This window comes from Coenobita brevimanus, chromosome 91 (assembly GCF_032717465.1).
Source record: "Coenobita brevimanus isolate Jiangsu-jjx chromosome 91, ASM3271746v2, whole genome shotgun sequence".
Classification (NCBI taxonomy): Eukaryota; Metazoa; Arthropoda; class Malacostraca; order Decapoda; family Coenobitidae; genus Coenobita; species Coenobita brevimanus.
Window position 1 is genome coordinate 32,948,106 of NC_137044.1, and position 15,000 is coordinate 32,963,105.

A 15,000-nucleotide genomic window follows, 5' to 3' on the forward strand; every position below is an offset into this window, starting at 1 on the left:
ATCCAAAAATGGCAATTCATTATCCATTTCCATCTCATGAGTAAACTTAATCGATGGAACTAACGAATTTAATTGCAGGAGAAATTCATCAATGGCAAGACTGTTAGGCCAGAAGCACAGGATATCATCAACATATCGGAGCCAAACTATGTTTTGTTCCTTTATGGAGGTCAGTAAATGTTTCTCAAAGTATTCCATGTAAATATTTGCCAGAATTGGGGAGAGGGGATTACCCATGGCCATACCAAATTTTTGTGTGTAAAATTTACCTTCAAATGTAAAAGAAGAGTTCACAATGCACAATATAATTAGCGTGATAATGTTTTCAGAGGGAATACCATCAGTGTTACTACCCAGAATGCTTGGCAGGAAAATTAAAACATCATCAACAGGGACATTTGTGAATAATGATTTAACATCAAAGCTGACTAATTTGTAGGGGTACATGCCATTTAGGGATTTTAACTTTCTTACCAAATCCTCATTGTTTTGTACAAATGAATCAGAGATAGCGCCTACAACAGGGGACAACAGTGTTACAAGCCACTTGGAGAGCTTGTATGTCGTAAAGCCTACAGAGCTTACAATTGGCCTGATGGGGTTGTTTGGTTTGTGAGTGTTAATCAAGCCATACATATATGGTGCAGATGGATTTTGCACAGAGAACTGTTTGATCAAGTCATCCCTTCCTCTTAGCAAAGTCTTGATTTCTTTATGGAATTTTCTACTTTGTTTTTCTGTTGGATCACTTTTTAGTTCACTGTAGGTGTAGGTGTAGGTGTTCAAATATGAGAACACCATCAAAAAAACCCTCATCAAGAACATCCCTTTCAGTAATTCGGGCGTTTTTTACAATATCCCGTGTAAAAGCTGTAACAAATTTTACACAGGACAATCTGGAAAAGATTTGGAAACTAGAACCTCACAACATAAATACAGTGTAAGGACAGCCCAACAGAGTAGTGGTTTATTTCAGCACAAAGCATCCAGTGATCACCATATTGACTGGACAGGCTCCAAGATTCTAGCAAGATCAAAAAGCTTAGATGAAAGAAATGTAAGAGAATCTTGTCTAATTTCTGGCACATATGAAAAGAATGTAAACATGAGTTATGGTCATTTTAAGTGTGATAAATTGTTAACTGAATTCATTTTAAAGCAGTATCCCCCAGACTAACACGTGATTGTTCCCTGTCATCTGCTGGTGGTGTAGTCACACCTGTGTGGGACACACCAAGCATTAATCCTCTAGGTCTTAAGTTAAGCAGCAGTATTTATCCCCTCCTCCCTCCCCCCTCTTCCCTTCCCCCTCCCCCTCCTCCCCTCCCCCTTCCCCCTCCCTCCCACTCCCCTTTCCTCCCCCCCTCCTCCTTTGTCACGTGCATTTTTAGATTCAGGTCATCCTTTGTTGTGTTCCACTCCCTGCTGCAGGTGACCATAAGTTAAGCCGCAGGTAAAAATTCAGGTCATCCATTGTTCTGTGTGCCACTATGTCGCTCCTTTCATTTCTCCTGTGGTTAGTTTGCATACATATCTTCACGGTGAAGTGAAGTCTCTGCATATATATATATATATATATATATATATATATATATATATATATATATATATATATATATATATATATATATAAATATATATATATATATATATATATATATATATATATATATATATATATATATATATATATATATATATATATATATATATATATATTATGGTAGGTGGGAGCGCTCACCATTCACTCACTCAATGCAGTCGCTCTCGTGAGGCCAGTCAGCTCAGACATGCCTGAGACCTGTGGTAGTGTTGTGCTAGTGTGCTTTAGTGATCTGTGATAGTGGTTGTGTTAGTGTGTTGTTGTGATCAGCGATAGTGCTGTGCTAGTGATCCGTGAGAGTGTGTGTTGTGGTGACCCGTAGTGACCCGTGATAGTGTGTTCTACCTTGTGTGAACTAGTGCGTAATGGCTTCCTCGGCAGAGAGCTGTGTCCCCACTGCAGGTACTGAAAAGGACTACCTTGAATTAAAGGAGGAACTTCTCGAACTGAAGCGGGAGGTACAAATTCTCAGGCAGGAGAAGGCACAGATGAGGGAATTGTTGGAGGAGATGTTGGAGGAGAAAGAGAAAAAGGCTGAAGGTTGGACACTAGTTAACAAGGGTGCAACGAAGTTCACTCTTAAAAAGCAAACGGAAATTAAGACAACTAATACATTCGACGCACTACGGGACGAATGTGAAGGGAAGGCAGAGAGGGAAGTAGAGGAGAAGGACGGTGAGAGAACTTCCAGTACAGGTAAGTATAAACAGAAAAAGAAAGGTAAAAAAAATGTTGTTGTTGTTGGAGACTCCCAGGTGAGATATCTGAACAGGGCCATGTATACTCCACTCGCTAAACATGTGTGTCTTCCAGGGGCCAGGGTGGCTAATGTGGTAGAAAAAATTTCAAATATCGTAAAGGAAAGTGGTGACAAACCCACTGTGTGCCTCAGTGTAAGAGGCAATGATATTAGTAGCCGTAAGAGTGAGGTACTGTGGAATAGGTACAAGTTGACGTTAGAAAAGGTTAGGGAGAGGGGAGGAACCCCTGTAGTGCTTGGTGTTTTACCAAGGTGGCGGGTTGGAAGGGAATGGTTGAGCAGGGCAATAGGGTTTAATTGCCGCCTTGAAAGGTATTGCAAAGATAATGCAATACCTTTCATAGACAGCTGGGACCGGTTTAATGGACGGAGTGCCTTGTATAGTTGGGATGGGACTCATCTTAGCAGGCAGGGAGTTACTGTTTTAGCTGGAATGATAGATAGGGAGTTGGAGGGATTTTTTCGAGACTGAGAAGTAGGTGTACAGGAAGATGCAGCAACTACACTCAGAAATCATTATTACCATGTTTGGATAGATGCATCGATACTTGCAAAATTAAGAACAAAAGTTCAACCAATAGTGTAGATACATCCACTCAGGCACCTCAAATTGAGCAGGCGATGATCGATGATAGAACAAGCGATGATGCGATAAGCGATAGAAGGGCGATAAGCGATAGTACAAAAAATTGTTATATTAGTAAAGTAAAGAGTTTCCCAGTTAGTAATAAAATAAATAACAGTAAATGCCAAGGTAAAGGCATAACTACTCGTAATAATCTGAAAGTGTACTACACAAACAGCCGGAGTTTACGTAATAAAATGGATGAACTGAGGGCTTTAATTTGTACAGAGAAAATAGACATTGCCATTATTAGTGAAACTTGGATGAATACAGACACTCGAGAATTTTTAGCAGAATATCAGATAAAAAGCTATAATATTTTTGTGTCAAACCGTCAGGGAAGAAAGGGGGGAGGGGTAGCTATTTATGTAAAGGATTCATTAAACTGTTACAATAAAGCAGACATTAAAGTAAATAGGGACACAGAAAGTGTCTGGGTTGAAATTAGTAACAATAGGGAGAAATTAGTCTTAGGAGCAATTTACAGATCTCCTAAATTAAGTAGAGCTGATAGTAAATACCTCTGGGAGGAAATTAGGAAAGCATCACAGTCCAGCTTAGTAATAATTGTTGGGGACCTTAATCTGCCAAGGATAGATTGGAGAAATCAGACAGGAGATGCAGAGTCAGAGGAATTTCTAGAGGTAGTACAGGATAATTTCCTTTATCAGTATATCAGGGAGCCCACCAGAGGTAATAATATACTAGATTTGGTTTTAGCTAATAAAGAAAATATCATTAGCGATATAGAGGTTGGTGGACGACTTGGTAATAGCGATCATGAAGAAATTAAGTTCAAATTTATTTGGGATGTCTGTTCCACTGAAAATACCTCCACCGTTCCTAATTTTCGTCTAGGAGATTTCGATGGCTTAAGAGCTTATTTTTGAACGGTATTCCACAGGGAGATTAGCTATTTGAGGGAATGCCAGGTCAGTGGGGATTCCCAGGTCATAAAGTCGTTCTATTTTATGAAGGCAGTTTGGGTGGGATGCTATGGGACCTCACACTGTTAGCTCTGTTGTCACATCGCCGCCGACACACGTGTAATTATTTGTGTTCACCTCTCTCTCTCTCTCTCTCTCTCTCTCTCACTCTCCTATTTTAAGCTAGTAACTACTTATAAATGAATTTTAAACACTCTGTATAGATGTAATTCAATAAAAAAGTTGTAGTATAGTATAAATCTCATACGACTTGTCAGCGTTGCCTTTGAGACGTTGTCAGGTGGTGACACGAGGGACAGCCCTGCGTGAGTGGGTCATTCTCGGTCAGTCTTCCGCCATGGAAGCTATTTAAAAAAAAAAAAAAAAAAACGCACCTATAGACTTTTACCTCAGGGGTGGTGTGGAAAAAAAGTCGAAAACAAGAGAAAAAATTAAGAAAATACAATTAGTAGTAGTTAATATATAATATGAGAGAGAGAGAGAGAGAGAGAGAGAGAGAGAGAGAGAGCGCACGTGTGTAGCGACGATGTGGCAACAGAGCTAACAGAGTGAGGTCCCAGAGGGCCCGACCCAAACTGCCTTGATAAGATAGAACGACTGTAGGTCAGGCGCAGGAAGCACGTGGGGATGTCCGTCAGGTGTCTGTGAGGGGGGAGGTGGTAGATAGGAATGTAGTCCAGGTGACGGAAATTAACTCAGCTCCAGTACCAAACAGACGTTCAACCAGTGAGAAGTATAACGAGTTAATAAATATAATACACGGAGGCCAAGATAGATATATTCCTTCAAAACCGTTTAGAACTAACAATTCAGAACCAAGATGGTTAAACAACAGATTAAAATCTCTCATAGGCCAAAGGAAAGGAATATATAGAAAAATAAAACGTGGAGAGGAACACTTACGTAACCGGTACACAATTTTAAATAGAGAAGTAAAGAGGGAGATAAGAAAAGCAAAGAGAAGTTATGAAATTAAGGTTGCAAGTGAATCAAAAGAAAACCCCAAGGGTTTTTATCAAATGTACCGAACGAGAAATAAAGATAGGATAGGACCACTCAGAACAGAATCAGGTGACATTACCAGTGAAGATAAAGAAATGTGCTCCATCCTAAATAATTATTTCATATCAGTATTCACCAAGGAAAATCTAAGCCTGGTCCCTCAAGCAGCAAATATTTACCATGAGAATACGGAAAATATTCTTAGTAAAATAACCATTAGTAAGGAGGACGTATTGAAAGAAATTAATAAGTTAAAACCTCAAAAATCGCCAGGTCCGGACGATATATATGCAAAAATTATAAAAGAAACCAAAGAAGAATTATGTCAGCCACTTTTAACGTTATTTAATGACTCTTTAAGTTCAGGAGAAGTTCCAAAGGCGTGGAAAACCGCAAACGTAGTGCCCATCTTTAAAAAGGGTGATAAATCAGCTGCGTCGAATTATCGTCCGATAAGTCTAACGTCAATAGTAGGAAAAATGTTAGAGTCAATTTTGGCAAATAGGATTAGAGAACACTTAGAAAGATTTAATCTTATAAACGAAAGTCAGCACGGATTCAGGCAAGGACGATCCTGCCTCACAAATTTGTTGTCATTCTACTCGGAGGTCTATGAGGCAGTAGATAGCGATAAAGCTTACGATGTTATTTATCTGGACTTTAGTAAAGCTTTTGATAGAGTCCCACACGAAAGGTTAGTTAGAAAGGTTCGAGCACACGGTATAGACGGAGATATCTTAAAATGGATAGAATCCTGGCTGAAAGGACGAAAGCAGAGAGTATTAATAAATGGAACTAAGTCGGACTGGGGATTAGTAACTAGCGGTGTACCACAGGGTTCAGTACTCGGTCCCTTATTATTTATCATATATATAAATGATCTAGACTTAGGAGTCAATAGCAGAATCAGCAAATTTGCCGACGATACAAAAATAGGGCGTATCATTAACTCGACTGACGATTGCCATAACTTACAAAAAGACCTCGATACATTGTCCAAATGGTCTAAAACTTGGCAAATGGAATTTAACGTTGAAAAATGTAAAGTACTTAACGTAGGCAAGACCATTGGAGATACTAAATACAGCTTAGATAACAAAGAAATTAGCAAATCGGAATGCGAGAGAGATCTAGGAGTTATGATTAGTAACGACCTTAAACCTAGGCAACAGTGCATTAATGCGAGAAATAAAGCAAATAGGGTCCTAGGATTTATTTCGAGAAGCGTGAGCAATAGATCATCTAAAGTAATACTGAAACTTTATCTAGCATTAGTAAGGCCACATTTAGACTACGCAGTACAATTTTGGTGTCCTTACTATAGAATGGATATTAATTCGTTAGAAAATGTACAGAGAAGAATGACTAAAATGATTCATGACGTCCGGAACCTGTCATATGAAGACAGACTGAAAAGACTAAGTCTGCATTCGCTAGAGAGGCGTAGAGTAAGGGGAGACTTAATTGAGGTGTTTAAGTGGATGAAGGGTATAAATAAGGGAGATATTAGCAAGGTACTTAAAGTAAGCATACAGGATAGAACTAGAAATAATGGTTTCAAACTAGAAAAATTCCGTTTCAGAAAGGAAATCGGTAGAAATTGGTTTGGTAATAGAGTAGTAGACGAATGGAATAAGCTACCTAGTAAAGTAGTTGCTGCCTCTTCCATTGAGAGTTTCAAGCATAGGCTAGATAAGCATATGACAAATAATGGGTGGATATAAAATAAAGAAAATCTTATAACCAATACTAATTCAAAAAAATTTTCTATTCAGGTTACACTATGATAGTCTCTATTCTCCTTTCACACTTTCCTGTAAAATGTCCATGCCAGTTTTTCTATACTGCGTGGTGTTCTTTCTGACTTTTTCCTGCCGGCTTCGGCTGGAGGGTTTGGAGGGCGGGGGAGAGCCTTCTTCTTTGCTATCCTTATCTCATTCTAGTAGTTCAGTTACCCTTCTAGGAGCTGCCTAGCATGGGCCAACCGGCCTACTGCAGTTATGCTCTCTTCTTATGTTCGTATGTTTCCTCTCCTCCATTCTTCTTTTCTTCCATCCTCTTCTGTCTTTCTATCCTTCATTCTTTCCTCTTCCTTCTGCCTGTGGGTGACTCTACACTGAGTGACAAGCCAAATGGTTTCTTGTACACCAGGAAACCATTTACTACGCTGGGTGGTAACCATATAACCAAATTTGACGCCTGGTGGTTTAGTGGGTAATTATGGTGCTCCAATCGGATTGAACCGGTGAAGGTTTATATCCAAGGAGTGGTTGGGGTTAACTGCTCACGTAATGCCACTCAGGGATGAGTGAGGCTGGTCACTCTCATCTTCAATGTCAGGACCAACTTGCCTAACCCCGGGTTCCTACGCTCCTCATGGGGCGACATAGGATTGGATGATATATATATATATATATATATATATATATATATATATATATATATATGACAGTGAAGCGGTTTTTCCATATTTCCTATAGGAATGAGGTGTTGACAGGATCCTTTGTTATTTTTATTGATAAGGGTATATACTGGGCTTTTGTAATATGCTGGAGTTTAAAAATGTTCGTAAATACGAGGTTCCATTATTGTGCGTAATACTGCGTGCATCCTACATTTTACGGAATATGAAAGGATATAATTTATGCTCCGAGCGCTGTTTTACTAACATGTACCATGTTTTAATATATATCTCTTGTGTGATGTATATAACGGTTTGATTTATGATAGCACCTACTGCACTTTCGCCTTTGCATGGGTCGTTTGCGCTGGCGCAAGTTTTATGCAATGCGCATTTAAGTTTGCAGGTTGCTATAAAAAAAAAAAGCTAGTTAGGTTTTCAGTGATAATTGAGGGGTGTGGGGGGTGAAGGCCCCTCAGCTAAGTAACACGGTTTTCTACATAGGCATTGGCTGAAATGTATGGTAATTAAAATATGTACATTTGAGTATGCTTGGTGCACTTGCGTGTTCAGTCAGCGGGATTGGCAACAAACACGCTGTCACGGGTGCTGTTTAGGCGGCGTTATTTAATGTCGCAAACTAGGTATATTTCGTTTGTTATCTTTATTACTTTTGTTGAGAATTAAATGTTGATTACCCGCGAGGTATCTAGAATTAAAATTACAGTGGTTATGAACGCTCGTTTGAAGAAAACAGCTTGAATCTCTGCGTCGCTGGCGTTCATAATTCTATCTATCTATCTTTCTATATATTGATGCTGAGGCTGCAAATGATTAGTAACTCTGTTATTTTGTTTTTGTTTTTCCTGGAGGGAACAATCTTGTGAGCGTCTGGCCTTTGGTTCCTTCTTCCCTGCATTAAAAAGAGAAAGAAGAAAGAAAGAAAGAAAAAAGACTATAGCATGTTCCACTGATTTTTATGGGAAAGAATGTTCTGATACGTTGAATGTCGGTACACATAACTGGCGTAGTAAATCGATCTATAATAAATTCGGAAAATATAAAGAGTGGTAGTTGTAATAGTTGGAATGGGCTGGGGGTGAAGAAGCCTCACCCTCAGTAAGTCCCACAGGTAGGCTACTCCCCTCAGACCTCCCCCACCATTATAATCCCCTCACATCGTGCATACCCACATGGTGGAGTAGCTACTGTACATAGACATATTCTAACTAACATGGCAGCATATCTAGGCATCCTCTGACCAACATGGCGGCGTAACAAAGCATCGTTTCAATTATTTTTTCAGCGGATACTTCTTAATACTCATTTGTGGTCAGAGTTAAAAGTACCCAACTTCGGTACCTGAGTTAGAGTATTATTACATTTACAAAATTTTACTCGTCAAAGTATCATCAGGTGAATGTACTCAAGTAAACGTACAAAAGTATCTTGTTCACAAAGTATTCAAGTTTTCATTCATTCATTCATTGCCAGACGCCATGTATCCCAGACGGGGTGGCCAATGGCTTAGAGTTAATTGTTTTACAGGGAAGGGCACTAATCCTCCACCAACCCCACTTGACACGTAGGGATGCCAACAGCATCTGGTGTTCCCCGGCGGTCACCCATCCAAGTACTAACCAGACCCAACGTTGCTTAACTTCGCTGATCGGACGGGAAGCGGTGTACTCAACGTGGTATGGCCGTACTGAGAGTAAATAGTACCCACTACCTTCTTAGCCAACCTCCAGCTATAAAGTACTGCTACTTAGTGCCGCAAATGTGACATTGTCAGAAGTGAGAAATGCTGTGTAGAGACTGAGAAATAGGAAGGCATCAGGTGCTGAGGAGGTGTATGCAGAGATGATTAAGGGTAATAAAAGAGTACTGAAGTGTTAGCTGGAAATATGTAAGAAGGACTGGATGACTGCTATTGTATCGGTAGAGTGGAAGGCTATGATTATGCTTGGTACAAAAACACAGTTAATCGAAATAAGTGTAAAAATTATCACACTATACGGCTACAAAGAGTTATACGAAATATATCTAGAAGAATAATGCTGAAGAAGGTAAGGTAAGCACCGGAATATCTGGTGAGGTACGAACAGGGGAGCTTTTGAGTGGTAGATGTGTGGGGGAAGAATCTGAAATGAAATACACAGGGGTGAAAGCCTGTGAAAAGGACTGCAAGATATTTGTGGCATTGACTGATGAAGTGAATACTGAAATAAAAGTTTCAATGATGCTAGGGTAGGTGGGTATCGAGTGAGTGGAGAGAGATCTGTGTTGAAGCAAGAAGTGTGATGCCAAATTGGGTATTCAGTGTACTGGTGTGTGTCTATATATATATATATATATATATATATATATATATATATATATATATATGAGCTGCATTGTTTGTCCTTCAATCACGCTCAAACCAAGGGCCAGAGACCCCAGACCCATACATATTCTGAATAAGGGGGACCCAAGGATGGTTTTATGGGGTCCAAATTTCAGATCTGGGTCATCTGAGGTCACCGGCAGTGTGTTCGCCTTTTTGGTCCGGGCAACGCCGGGTACCTCTGCAGCCCAATTTTTGGCATGGAGACTGGTCATAGGCTATGTGAGGTTGACCTCTGAGGTCATTTGAGGTCACCGGCAAGAGTAAACAACTGCGCACGAATACTGTGGGTTAGTCCGTGAAAGCTGAAATAGAAAGTTCCTGGACCTCGTATAATCCCTTTTCAAACGCACGAGGTCCTGTTCACACAAGGCGTTTTTAAACGCGGTGTCTACCGCCTGGAAAATGCGCTGTCTACTGCCGTGTTTCCCTGGCAGAAATACTCAGCCATATGAAAACTTCGAACCGCTGAACAAACGCGCGGTAGGCAGGGAAATTCAGATCGCGGGTTTGGAGTAGCGGTTGAGAAAAACGCGCGGTAGCATGTGTACAGTCCAATACACTACCAATTTGCTAACGAGCATTAAGAAACGCGCGTTTGAAAACGCCTCCTGTGAACAGGGCCATAGTCAACCATAAGAAAACCTCGAACCGCTGAACAAACGCGCGGTAGGAAGGGAAATGTCGGATCGCCAGTTTGGACCAGCGGTTGGGAAAAACGCGAGGTAGCGTGTGTACAGTCCAGTACACTACCACTGTCTTTGCTAACGCGCTTTAGGAAACGTGCGTTTGAAAAAGCCTCGTGTGAACAGGGCCACCCGCCCAGAAAAATGTCTGCCCTCTAACGGCACGTATCATTCTGAAACCTGGACGAAACATTGTGATATATGGGGCATCCTGTGATAATTGGGTGAAAATATTATCTTTGGTACTTATTAGAGCTCAAAATCGAAAAAAAAAAAATCACATACTGGGTGGTATATGTTTTGAGGCACAAGATTTATAGATTCGCGTGTGTCTGCAGAACTTGCTCATTTTCACAACCATGGTACCCTAAGGGGCAGATCCTTTTTTTGGAAGGGTGAACATAGTTTATGTGCAGTAGAAAGAAAGAATGAACTAGAATAGATAGGAACAGAGTGTTCGCCGTTTTGGCCCGACAACGCCGGGTATCCCTGCTTGTGGATATATATATATATATATATATATATATATATATATATACATATATGGATATATATATGGATATATATATATGGATATATATATTGTTACATAGCCTATGATTTCATCATCCTTTGTGTAATTTTAACGCACAGTATGCTGCATGTTTGATCACGAGCGTGTTCTGCCTCAGTTCCCCCCTTCTACCGTTATAGTAGAGTAAGTCGTCATTTCTGGAGTTCAGACCAGGATTTTCATCTCTTTGTCCCCATGGCTTCATTTGCGCGTCCTTATTACAAGTTGTATCAAGCTCTCCTGGCCCCTATATAATGAGCTCAGTCTCTGCATCATTGCCACTTAGATCTGCTCCTCATTTTGTTCACATCTCTGTCCTTCCCTGTACAGATATTATTATTGTGAGTGCTCAAGAAATCTCCAACCATCTAGCAGCTGTGTGTAATTTGAGTATAACTGTTGTTGCATTTTTTCTTGTACTGTATAGCATAAGTTTAATTTGTAGGCCTAGTGAAGTTTTTGTAATTCGTGTGGAGTTCTTTGTCAGTCATTTTTGATAATAGTTTGTATCTGTAATTATTTATCTGGCATTCACTGAGTATTATCTGGTATCTCATTTTATCAGGGCTGACTTAGATAAATTTATTCTTGCTAATTTCGTGTTAATAGAGGCTATTGCAGTTAACCATATATTTAACCTGTTTATTTGCCATTACATTGTCCTTATGAGTCCTGAATGTTTTGTTGTTAGTTTGAGCATTAAACTTTAACTTGTAATTTTACCTAACTCTTTTGTTTTGAACCTGGAACTTTACGGGACAGTAGTGACTCTTCGTATTCTCACTTAAAGTGTACATTATCTTTCTCTGTTCCGTAACATAAATTTGGCGACCTCATATCAGGATATTCAGGATATTATCATAAGGATATTGTTTGATATTTTGTGACTGTGATATATTCATGATGGCTACTATTTCTACACTTGATGAAGCCAAAGATTTTTTGTCAAATGTGCAAACAGTGTGTGATATAGAAAACAGAACAAAGAATGAACTTAAGCTTGTTGCTCAACAATTGGGAATTGCAGTTCACTCTCATCATTCTAAAGATCAAATTGTTGGCATGATTAATAAAAGCTTGTTTAATGTAACTCCTCCAAATGAGCAAACGCAGATTGAATTAGCTAAGTTACAGCTAGCCCTGCAGGAGGCTAAGGCTAAGGAGGCGGAGTCTCGTGTGAAGGAAGCTGAATTTCAAGCACAGGCTAAGGAGGCTGAATTTCAGGCAAAAGCTAAGGAGGCTGAGGCACAAGTCGAAATTGCTAGGATTCAGGCAGACCATGAGTATCGCATGAAACAAGGTGGAACTGGATCATCTAGCTCTGATGATTTTGATGTGGCTAAAAATGTTAAACTTGTCCCTCCTTTTAATGAATCTGATTTAACAAAGTACTTTCAGTTGTTTGAGAGGGTAGCTACAGGTTTTAATTGGCCTAAGGAGTATTGGCCAGTACTCCTTCAAACTGTTCTCACCGGTAAAGCTCAAGTAACTTATGCATCTTTGCCTCAGGATCAGTCTGATAATTATGATGTAGTTAAGAGCTTGATTCTTAAGGCCTATGAGCTTGTTCCTGAAGCTTATAGAGTAAAATTTAGGACAACTTACAAGCAAGATAAGCAATCCCATGTTGAGTATGCAAAAATCAAAGAAGATCTGTTAGAGCAGTGGTTAAATTCTAAGAATGTGGATTCTGATTTTGGTAAATTTAAGCAGATGATTTTGCTGGAGGACTTCAAGAGGTGTATTTATAAAGATGTAAGCCTATATCTTGATGAGAAAAGAATAGATAATTTGTCTGATGCTGCAGTTTTAGCTGATGAGTATGTTCTCACTCACAAGAGATATTCTAGAGAAAAAGGGAAAGCTGAGAGTAAGTACGTTGCCTCTACTCAGAGTACAGGTAACAGGAAAGAGAATAAGGATGATGTTTCTCAGGAAGTAAATACCAGCTTCACCTCTAGATTTCAGAAAAGTAAATGTACTTATTGTAGTAAGCTTGGTCATACTACGGAGAGATGTTTCAGGAGACAGCGTGATGTGAACAAAAAGGAGTCTTTAAATATTCAGTCAATTGGTCTAGTGTCCACTCTTGAGAGTTCCCAGAATTCTTTAACTGAGTTAACTGAACCTGCTTTGAGGGGTAACTTAAATTCTCATGATGGAGCTCCTCTTTTGAGCAGTAACGTGGGTGACACTCTTAAGAGTTCATGTGCTAATTTCCTGTCTGATGGTTTTGTCAGTCCTCTGGACAGTAATGACAGGAAATCAGTTCAAATATATCGTGATACAGGTGCTTGCCAATCCCTTATGCTGACCAGTGTTCTAGGCTCTAATGTTAATTCCTCTGATGAAACTGTAATCTTACAAGGTGTAGGGAATAATTACTTCTCTGTCCCTCTGTGCAGAGTGAATTTAGAGTCTGGTTTTGTTAATGGTTCTGTTATGGTTGGGTTGGTTGAGACACTCCCAATGTCAGGTGTAACTTTCTTACTTGGAAATGATATTGGTGGAAGTCAAGTGTGTCCAGCTCCTCAGTTGTCTAGTGAGCCAGTGGCTGCGTCCCAGGATTGTGATGTCCCTGATGTGTTCCCTGCATGTGCTGTCACTAGGGCTAAGTCTAAAGTTACTGGTGATTTAGAGGATAATGATGATGATGATGTTATCCTAGCTGACACTTTTCTTGCTAATTTGGACCACTCACCAGATGAGGCAGTACCCCGTAGTGTTGATAATTTGTCTCGTCAAGAGTTGGTTGAGTTGCAGGTTGCTGACCCTGAGTTGAAAGGTCTAGCTAACTCTGCTTACAGTGGAGAAGAGTCAGCCGGTGCTTCTACTTGTTACTATGTAAAGTCAGGAGTACTTATGAGGAAGTGGAGACCCCCAACAGCATCAGCCGACTGTGAATGGGAGGTTGTACATCAAGTTGTCATCCCTCGTGTTTGTAGGCAGGATATCATTCGAGTGGCTCATGATTCCAGTTTGGCAGGACACCTTGGAGTGAGGAAGACTGTGGCACGCATTTTGAAACACTTCTACTGGCCAGGTATCTTCAGGGATGTTTCCTGGTATTGTAAGTCTTGTCACACCTGTCAAGTTGTGGGGAAGTGTAATCAGACCGAAAAGGTTGCACCTCTAGTTCCCATTCCTCCTTTTGAGGCGCCTTTCACCCGTGTGTTGGTGGATATTGTGGGCCCTCTTCCTAAGACTTCTTCAGGATTTTCTTATGTGTTGACCATGATTGATATGGCTACTCGTTATCCTGAAGCCATTCCACTTAGAAATATCTCAGCAAAGAACGTGGTTAAGGAAATGCTAGGGTTCTTCACAAAGTTTGGTCTGCCCAAGGAGGTACAGTCAGACCGGGGAAGTAATTTCATGTCAAATGTTTTCAAGCAGTCTCTGAAAGAGTTGGGCATCACCAAGATCATGTCTTCAGCTTACCATCCCCAGACCCAAGGAGCGTTGGAGAGATATCATCAAACACTCAAATCGATGCTCAAGAAATACTGTTTGGAACATCAGAAAGACTGGGATAAAGGTCTTCCATTCGTTGTGTTTGCTGCAAGAGAATCTCCAAATGAATCACTGGGCTTCTCACCTTTTGAACTACTGTTTGGCCATGAAGTAAGAGGACCCCTTAAGCTACTCAAGGAATGCTGGCTGTCGGAGGAAGATGACGTCAACCTGCTGGAGTATGTGATGAATTTCAAAGAACGGCTGTCCACTGCTTTACAGCTGGCGAGAGAGAATTTAGGAGCTGCTCAGGAGAAGATGAAGACTTGGTATGATAAGAAGTCCAGGTTACGCCACTTTCAGCCAGGAGATCAGGTTTTGATTCTGCTACCAGTTCATGGGCAACCTCTTCAAGCCAAGTTTAGTGGCCCTTATTTCGTGGAGAAGAAACTCAGTGATGTCAGCTATGTCATCGCCACACCAGATCGTAGAAAGAGCAAGCAACTATGTCACATCAACATGCTAAAGTTATATCACAGGAGGGACGAAAATAATCCAGTCTGCACTGTAGCTGTTCCACCCGA

At 40.3% G+C, this 15,000-nt stretch overlaps 1 non-coding gene across 1 annotated transcript; it reads right to left on the reverse strand.

Annotated features, from left to right (window-relative positions):
• Positions 1 to 8,931: 8,931 nt before the first annotated feature.
• On the reverse strand, positions 8,932 to 9,049 carry LOC145412011 (5S ribosomal RNA). Its single transcript, XR_013899521.1, has one exon. It is a non-coding gene; the product is annotated as a 5S ribosomal RNA (ribosomal RNA).
• Positions 9,050 to 15,000: the final 5,951 nt, after the last annotated feature.